The 8,892-nt window shown below is 36.8% G+C and overlaps 1 long non-coding RNA gene across 1 annotated transcript; it reads left to right on the plus strand.

Annotated features, from left to right (window-relative positions):
* Nucleotides 1–23: 23 nt before the first annotated feature.
* LOC145719008 (uncharacterized) lies at nt 24–6,642 on the plus strand. Its single transcript, XR_014142138.1, has 2 exons — nt 24–997; nt 3,316–6,642. It is a non-coding gene; the product is annotated as an uncharacterized LOC145719008 (long non-coding RNA).
* Nucleotides 6,643–8,892: the final 2,250 nt, after the last annotated feature.

Here is an 8,892-nt window from a genome sequence, read left to right on the forward strand (position 1 = left end):
TTTTTGTTAATATTAAGTATGTGATTGCTATGGGTTATATATTAAGTACCAAAGGCAAATATTCTTATTTTACGGCATTGGGATTACACCAAAAAAAAAGTAAACATCGTATGCTGTTATGTGATGGAGAAAAATGATTTACTTCGACATGCTATTCCAGCTGTTTCTTTTTTACTAAAATGTATATTTGTCTTTCTGCCTTGTTTCTCCAAGTAACGCTTATTTGATCCCCCAGATCATTTTATATTTAACTTCATTTAGCAAATGTTTATTGACAATCATAACTGTTTTTAAAATGCAGTGCATTTGCTATCCCATTATATTGGAGTAAAATATTCAGTATAAACTGGGCATTCAAAAATTTGCTTTAAAGATTAAAAAATAAGGGATTAGAGAAATTACAGAATTACTGAAAAGGAAAGGGTAAGTGGAAAGATGGAAGATACACTAACATTTTTTAGTTTTATTAGCCACAATGAATCATTGACTGATGGAGGGCTACTTTCTTTCACATACTCCATTTCTATTCTGGAGCCTCTTGCAGCCATCACTATATAGAGACATTCCTTGTAAAACAGAGTCATGATTGGGTAAGAGGGTGGCTTATTACTGCAGATCATTCCTGTACCCAAAGTAAAAATAGTCAGTGGAAAGTGGTTGTTAGTGAAATCAGGCCTGAGTCACAATAAAAAAGGCATTGGTCTTTTCAAGTCCAAGTTATGATGTTACTGAATAGTAAAGAAACTAAAATACTTAGATTTTAGAATTGCTATTTTGTAAAGAAGTTCCAGATTTCTAAGTTATGAAACTAAGAACACATTATGTTCTTAATGTTCATAATAACACATTTTATTATCCTATATAAAGTTCTGTGAAATTTTTAAGAGTTATTATCAAATTTGATTTTTCAGAAACTAGATAAGAAACTTCGAGAAAATCTAAGAGATGCAAGAAACAGTCTTTTTACAGGTGATACACTTGGAGCTGGCCAATTCAGGTATTATGTTTTTTATCAGGGTTTTGACTCAGTTTGTTCTTGAAATACAAATGGAATATTTAATTTACCTTCTGTTAGAAATTTCTGTTTTGGGGGCGTTTGCGTGGCTCAGTCAGTTAGGTGTCCAACTCTTGATCTCAGCTCAGGTCTTTACCTCAGGATTGTGAGTTCAAGCCCCATGAAATTGTTTTGCATTTTTCTCATCTGTAGGAGAAATTTTTCTGTTTATATGGCTTTGAAGGTCAGAAGCCATTTTATTTCAGTTATCATTAAGCCTCTTGGTAATGACAAAAATAAGTGAAAAACTTGTGATGCTTATGTCTATTTCTACCTATCAACTAGTTTCCATTTTTACATTGAAATACTTGTTTATTAAAAATAATGGACAATATTGGGGTGAAGAAGTAAACCCACACAAATGGCTGAGAATTATTTCAAAGGGAATAGACAGTATTTTGGAAAATTAATCCTTACCCCCAGTTTTAAGTGAATTAATAAAGCCTGTAAAAATAAATTGATAGTCAGTATAACTGACCTCCAGGGATGATAATTCTATGGTAACTTTCCATAGACTTCATTTCAAGTCAGTTTAGATGGCTCCTACTGCCTTATGTACTGTTCCTATAATTTGGAGTTAACACTAACATTATGTTTCAGTTGTTTGTTCCAACTGTCTCAGCCCCCACATTATTTTAAACTCTTCTATGATTTCATTGCTGGTCTTAAATACTCTTCAGAATGCTTCTCATTAAGGAGAGCAGAAATATCAAATTCTCACCTGATTTTTTTTTTTCAAGATTTTATTTATTTTTTTGAGAGCGAGAGAGAGAGAGAGAGAAACAGCATGAGAGAGGAGGGAATTAGAAGGAGAAGCAGGCTCCCCACTGAGCAGGGAACCCCTTGCGGGACTCGATCCCAGGACTCCGGGATCATGATCCGAGCCGAAGGCAGTCGCTTAACCAACTAAGCAACCCAGGCGCCCCGATTTTTTTCCCAACAGAAGCACCCACTGTAGCATCTCTTACTTAACAGTTCCCTTTCTATAGTGCTCTCATAAAAGCCTTAGAAACCCACATAAAGGCGCTGTTTTATTTGGGTAATTTCTAAAAACTTATGTTATAATATAGTTGTCTTATTTTTAATTTGTTGGGTGCATTTCTAAATTATTTTAATTAGGGGTCAGCAACTTTGTTGGACTATTGTTTTGGACATTTGAATCCAGTTGTAGGTTAATGATCCTCAATAAGAATTTGGTAATGCCTGAAGACATGTTTGGTTGTCACAATTGGATAGATGCGACTGGAATTTAGTGGGTTGCATTATAGGATGCTGCTAAACATCCTATGATGCACAGGACAAACCCCCATGATGAGGAATTATCCAGCCCCAAATCTCAGTAGTGCTGAATTAAGAAATTTTGCCATAGGCTATCTTTCTTTGCCTTTCACCTAGCTCTGGAGTAATAAATGATAGTAGGTGGTAAGGGTGCCACTCCTACTTATTTATTGCAGAGTTTTATAATCAGTGCAGTGCATTTTTAATCCGTGCAGTGTAATGAGTTACTAAAATGGTCAGAGTTCTCTTGCAGGACAAAATATGAATAGTTAATATAATCATATAACAGTATCTTTTGAAAATTGATGTATACCCTTGATACAGTATTGCCAAAGCAGACCTTTACAACTTTTGGAGACATATGGCAACAGATGACTTTGTGCCTCACTTTGCTTTAAGTGTAGTCTATTTCACATCTAAGTTGTAATAGCACAGTAAACAACATATGAAGTGTTTGGTAAGTGAATAATTATATAATTAGGTACCATCGTGGCTTAATGTTTTAGTTTTATATATTGTAATGGGATATGGTTTCATGAGGCTCTTCTCTAGAGTCTGCTTTTTGAATTTGTGTTTACAGAAAAAAGTTGTAATTTGTAATTTATGAAACTCAAACATTTTTGTAAATTTTTAAGATCCTACTCTCTCTGATAGTTTTCTCTGAAACTGACAATAGCTATTCCTTTTTTTCCCCAAAAAATGTGAAATACAAATCTAAGTAGAAGCAACTTATTCTTACTTTGATAACTATAAATATTATTCTGTAAAAGTACTTGCATAGGTTTTTTTCTTTAAGACAGTTCCTCAAGACTTATAATCTAGCAGCATACACAGACTCTGAGTAGTCCGAAGCAATTTATGGAATGTCGATATTAGCATACTTACTGTTCATGTCCAAATGATAAAACCAGAAAGTATTAGAAAAATTGAGATGTAGAAACTGTTATTAAGAGTTACATAATATTTTTTTAATATATTTACAGCTTCCAAAGGCCTTTATTAGTCCTTGTTGACAGAAACATAGATCTGGCGACTCCTTTACACCATACTTGGACATATCAAGCCTTGGTGCATGATGTACTGGTAAGAGGCTAAATATACCACATTTTACTAAAATGTAGTAATACTCAGTGGTCCTTTTAATTTAAAATTAACGTCATGACTACAGAGACACAGGTGAGAAGAATGAGCTGAGAAGTATGAACAAAAAAGTGATGGAATTTGGTATCACTGGGTGTGGATGCTGGAGAATAGTGAAGCATTGAAGTGTAAAGTTCTAAACTTATCTTTAAAGTGTAAGATTATTTGTATTGTTGGCAGTGATGGGGAGAAAAGGAATGAAGGAAAATGAGTGAGTGCTTTTTTTTTTTGACACAGCACGAGTTGGGGTCGGTGGGTAAGGCAGAGGGAGGGGGGAGAGAGACTCTTAAGCAGGCTCCATGCCCAGTGTGGAGCCTGATGCGGGCAGAGCTCAATCTTACAACCCTGAGATCATGACCTGAGCCCAAACCAAGAGTTGGACACTTAACCGACTGAGCCACCCAGGCACCCCTCAGTGAGTGACTTAAAAAAAATTTTTCTAACAAAGTAGTTTTTTTTTTTCCATAGTGAGGAAGTAAATAAATATGTTTCTCTCTGGGGAGGAAAGCTATAATTTCCATTTTTCCTGGGAATCAGTTAAGCCTCATTTTATGGTAAATGTAAATAGCATTTTATATTGTACCGTATGTTTTTTGAGGTAATTCCACATATGTAAAATCATGCTTAAAACAAAAATCTGTATTTATATTCATGCATATATTCATCTACTAAATATTGTGTATAGCATGTGATATACACAGATAAATAAAACAGGCCCAATCTTTAAAGTCAATGGGAAGAAAATATGTTCACAAATAAATTCTGTACAAGGCACTATGTAATAAAGCCAGACTAGTTCCCGTTTGACAGAAAAATTTTAGACACAGAAGTTAAATGATTTGAATCCAAATCATTGGCTCTGCCAAAACTAGCACTTTAATTTACTGACTTCTAGCCCAGGCCTCTAGGGATTATAGTATATAATGATATCATTATTGCAAAGAGTGACTGAAATGTCATATGGAAAGGAAATGAAAAACATAATAGATGGTTTTTTGTTTGGTTTATTTCCTTAAAGCCCAGATTCTAGCTATAAGATATTTATTAAATAAATCAGATCTCAGAGTTACTGATGAAAATTGGCAGTTCTGTACCCTTCTGTATCCTAGAGTCCTGTGTCATTTTAGATTGTAAGGATGAGTGTCAATGAAATACTAGGCAACTCTGAGTCAGTTGAGAGGGCAAGAAGAATCAGAGGGACTACTGAATTAAACCCTGAGTAATGGAACATGGAAGCTAGTTTTAGGAAGTCAGGTAAGAGGCTGAAGAAGAACTCAGCCACTACTGGAGGGTGTGCTGTCTGACAAAACATTTTAGATCCTGGTTCTAGCAATAAAGAAAGCAAATGAAAATATTCTTGTCATCTTGGAACTTACATTATGATAGGACAGGCAAGAACTAAAATGAAATATATGACATTTTAGAAGATGGAAAATACTCTGGAGGAAAATAAAGCAGGTAATGGTGAACAGGCTTGTAACTTGAAAATAGGAAAGACCTCACTGAAAAAGAGGCATTTAAGGAAGGATCTAAAGAGGTAATAAGGTAGTGGATTACATAGCTATATGGAAGAGAACAGCTTTCTAGGCAGAAAAATGCCTAATATGTTTAAAGGATTGCAAGGCAGCCAAGGTGGCCAAAGTAAGGCAGGGGGAAAATAGCAGGAGGCAAAGTTAAATAGGATATGGGAAGCAGTATAGCATAAGACATTATAGGCCATTATAAGGATATTGACTTTCAGTTTGAGGGAAATGGGGAGCCAATGCACATTTGAGTAAAGGAGTGGCATCTGATACACATTTTAAGAGTACCACTCTAGCTGCAGTGCTGAAAATGGACTCCTTAAAGGGCATAGGAAGAGTCAAGAGACCAGTAGGAGGCTGTTGGAATTATCTTAGCAAGAGATGATGATGGCTTACAACAGGATGGAAATGGTGAGGGTTGTGATAATATATGGAATGCATAGCATACGATTTGCTGATGAATTGGATGCAGATCCAAGAGAGGAGTCAAAGATGAGTCCAGAGTATTGGCCTTCGCAAATGGACAGATGTCATTTATTGAGATAGAGACATGGAAGGAGAAATTTCGAGGGAAAGATCAGATATTGAGTATTAGACATGTTAAATGTGAGATGCCTATTAAAATATTCAAGTAGATATTAAATAGTTAGATGTATGAGTCTAGAGTTCAGGAGAAACATCTGGTCTAGAGAAATAATTTAAGAGTAGTCCATTTATAGATGGTATTTAAAGCCAAGAGATAAAATGAGACCACCAAAGGGATGAATATAAATAGAGAAGAGGGCCAAGAACTGAACTCTGAGGCATTTCAACATTTAGAATTCTGGGTGATGAATAGGAACCAACAATATAATGTAGAAAGAAGCAACCAGTAGTGAGATATGAGAAGTAGATCTGTGTTGTTTTGAAAACCAGTGAATTAACTGTTTTCAGAGAGGAGGCAGGAATTAACTTGGACAAATGCTGAGGACTAAGGAGTCACCAGTGCATGTGGCAACATGAAGGTTATTACTAACTTTGGTAAGAGCAACGTAGAAGGGGTTTTGCTGCATAGGACAGTTGAGAAAAGTGGTAATTGCTAGAAGGGAATGTGAGGTCAAAAAAGATTTTTAAATGTGGAACATTCCAGCATGTTTGTGTATCAGTGGGAATGATCGAAAGAGAAAAGTTGATGCAGGTCTGTAGGAGGCATTAATGATCAGGATCACTGTAGGCCAGGATTTCTCAACCTTGGCATTGACATTTTGGGCCCGATAATTTTTTTGTTGTGGAGGGTTGTCTTTTGCATTTTGGGATGTTTAGCAGCGTCCCTGGCCTCTACCCTCTAGGTGCCAGTAGCACTTTCTCAGTTGTGACAACCAAAATGTCTTCCCACATTGCCAAATATACCCAGGCTGTGAAGAGGGGCAAAATTGCCTCTGAGTGAGAATTGCTGTTAATAGGCTGATGACAGGAATTTCAAAGCTGGAGTTGTTTTAGAGAAGAAGACAAGTGAAGAGTCTGGGAGTAGCAAGGAAGGCAGGTATCTCAGTCTCGGGTCCATCCAGTTGGAGTTCAATTAGAGTGAGAAAGTACAGTGGAAGTTTAGAGTAGATGTTCAGAATAGGAGATTTTGCTATTGACTGAGTATGAGTTCTAGAGGTTAATGACAGAAAGGTTTTAGGAATTGGTTAAGATGAGAAGTGGAATCTGAAATAGGTGGTATAGGGAGCCATAGAGAGATTGGCATAATGAGATAGTTTTCATAATCTCAAATTAGATTTGGTTGGTGGGGTCCTGGCTTTAGGGTGGGAGCAAGGGGTGGTACAGATCAGGAGTCATCTCTTCACTCTTGGTTGTATGTGGAGGCTATACAGAGCATTGAGATACTTCAATCTTTTTAATTCCTTTTCTAATGAAAGTATTTGATGCTTTGAGCACAGGAGACAAGATGTATATACAAGTAATTGCACCATGAAGGAATATGCTCTTTTTTTTTTTTTTTTAGATTTTATTTATTTTTTTTGACAGAGAGAGATATAGCGAGAGCAGGAACACAAGCAGGGGGAGCGGGACAGGGAGAAGCAGGCTTCCCGCAGAGCAGGGAGCCCGATGTGGGACTCGATCCCAGGACTCTGGGATCATGACCTGAGCCGAAGGCAGACGCTTAACGACTGAGCCACCCAGGCGCCCAGAAGGAATATGCTCTTATTCTGTATTGTTAGAAGAGAAAATTGGGAAACATAACTTAGGGCAGAGATTTCCCCAAACCAGACAAGGCTAATCCTGGTCCTTGAGGTTTTTACTGTTCCAGAGTGAAATGAGAATACCAAGGGCTATGAAATGAGTTTTTTTGATCAACCTTTTTGCTAATTTGTGGGTGCTTACCTTTTTTATTATCCTTGTATTTTTGTGAGATATATAATTTACTAATTTTTTATTTCCTATTCTTGGAAGTTAAAATAATCCTTTTAGAAATACAAGGCGGGGGCATCTGGGTGGCTGAGTGGGTTAAGTGTCTAGCTCTTGGTTTTGGCTCAGGTCATGATCTCAGGGTTGTGAAGTCAAGCCCCGCGTCCGGCTCAGTGTTCAATACAGAGTTTGCTGCTCTCCTTCTCCCTCTGCCCCTCTCCTCATGCTCTCTTTCAAATAAATAAATAAATCTTTTGAATAAATCAAGAAATATATACATACATACAAACAAGTAAGCCAATTAAAAGTTGGCAACCGTGTGTCTTCAAAAATTCAGTTCAACAAATACTTTTTAAGTGCCTACTCTGTACCAGACACTGCTAGTCTCTGGGATACATGGTGAACCAAGCAGATGTTATGCCTGATGCATGGAGGTTAGACTAGTGGGTTCCTGTGGACATTTGGGTTATTGTTGGTTTTAGTTTTTCTTATAAATAATAGAGCAATGCACATCTCTAGTTAACTTTCTTAGGTTAGGTTCTCAGATTCCATATTACCTTTAGGTAGTCTTTTCACGGCATTATTATCAGAATATTTAGGTCTTATGAAAATAGTCTCTTTAAAGAGATTGGTTAAGATAAACTACACAATTTGGGCGCCTGGGTGGCTCAGTTGGTTAAGCGACTGCCTTCGGCTCAGGTTATGATCCCGGAGTACCGGGATCGAGTCCCACATCGGGCTCCCTGCTCGATGGGGAGTCTGCCTCTCCCTCTAACCGTACCCCCTCTTGCGCTCTCTCTCTCACTCTCTCTCTCTCTCAAATAAATAAAATCTTAAAAAAAAAAAAAGAAACTACACAAAATTTACTTATTCCTGCTCATTAATTTTATTTTTTAATTTAAAAAAATTTCTTCAATTTTAAAAAATATTTTAATTCCAGTATAGTTAACATGCAGTGTTATAGTTTCAGGTGTACAATATAGTAATTCAACAGTTCTGTATATTACTCAGTGCTTATCAAGATAAGTGTACTTTTAATCCCCTTCACCTATTTAACCCATCCTCCCACCCACCTCAGCTCTGGTAACCGTCTCTTTGTTCTCTATAGTTAAGAGTCTTTTTTGGTTTGTCTCTTTTTTTCCCTTTGTTCGTTTGTTTTGTTTCTTGAATGGGTGAAATCATATAGTATTTGTCTTTCTCTGACTGACTTATTTTGCTTAGTATTATACTCTCTAGATCTATCCATATTGTTGCAAATGACAAGATTTCATTCTTTTTTATGCCTGAATAATGTTCCATTATATATATATATACACAACATCTTTAGTCATCTATTTTTTTTTAAAGATTTATTTATTTACTTCAGAGAGAGAGCATGTGCATGTGCAGGCAGGGGAAGGGGCACAGGGGGGAAGGGGCAAAGGGCGCTCAGAGGGGAGCCCACTGCGAGGCTCAATCCTATGACCCTGAGATCATGACCTGAGCTGAAATCAAGAGTCAGGTGCT

This window comes from Leptonychotes weddellii, unplaced genomic scaffold (assembly GCF_054177405.1).
Source record: "Leptonychotes weddellii isolate Sample4059 unplaced genomic scaffold, ASM5417740v2 HiC_scaffold_2792, whole genome shotgun sequence".
NCBI classification, from domain to species: domain Eukaryota; kingdom Metazoa; phylum Chordata; class Mammalia; order Carnivora; family Phocidae; genus Leptonychotes; species Leptonychotes weddellii.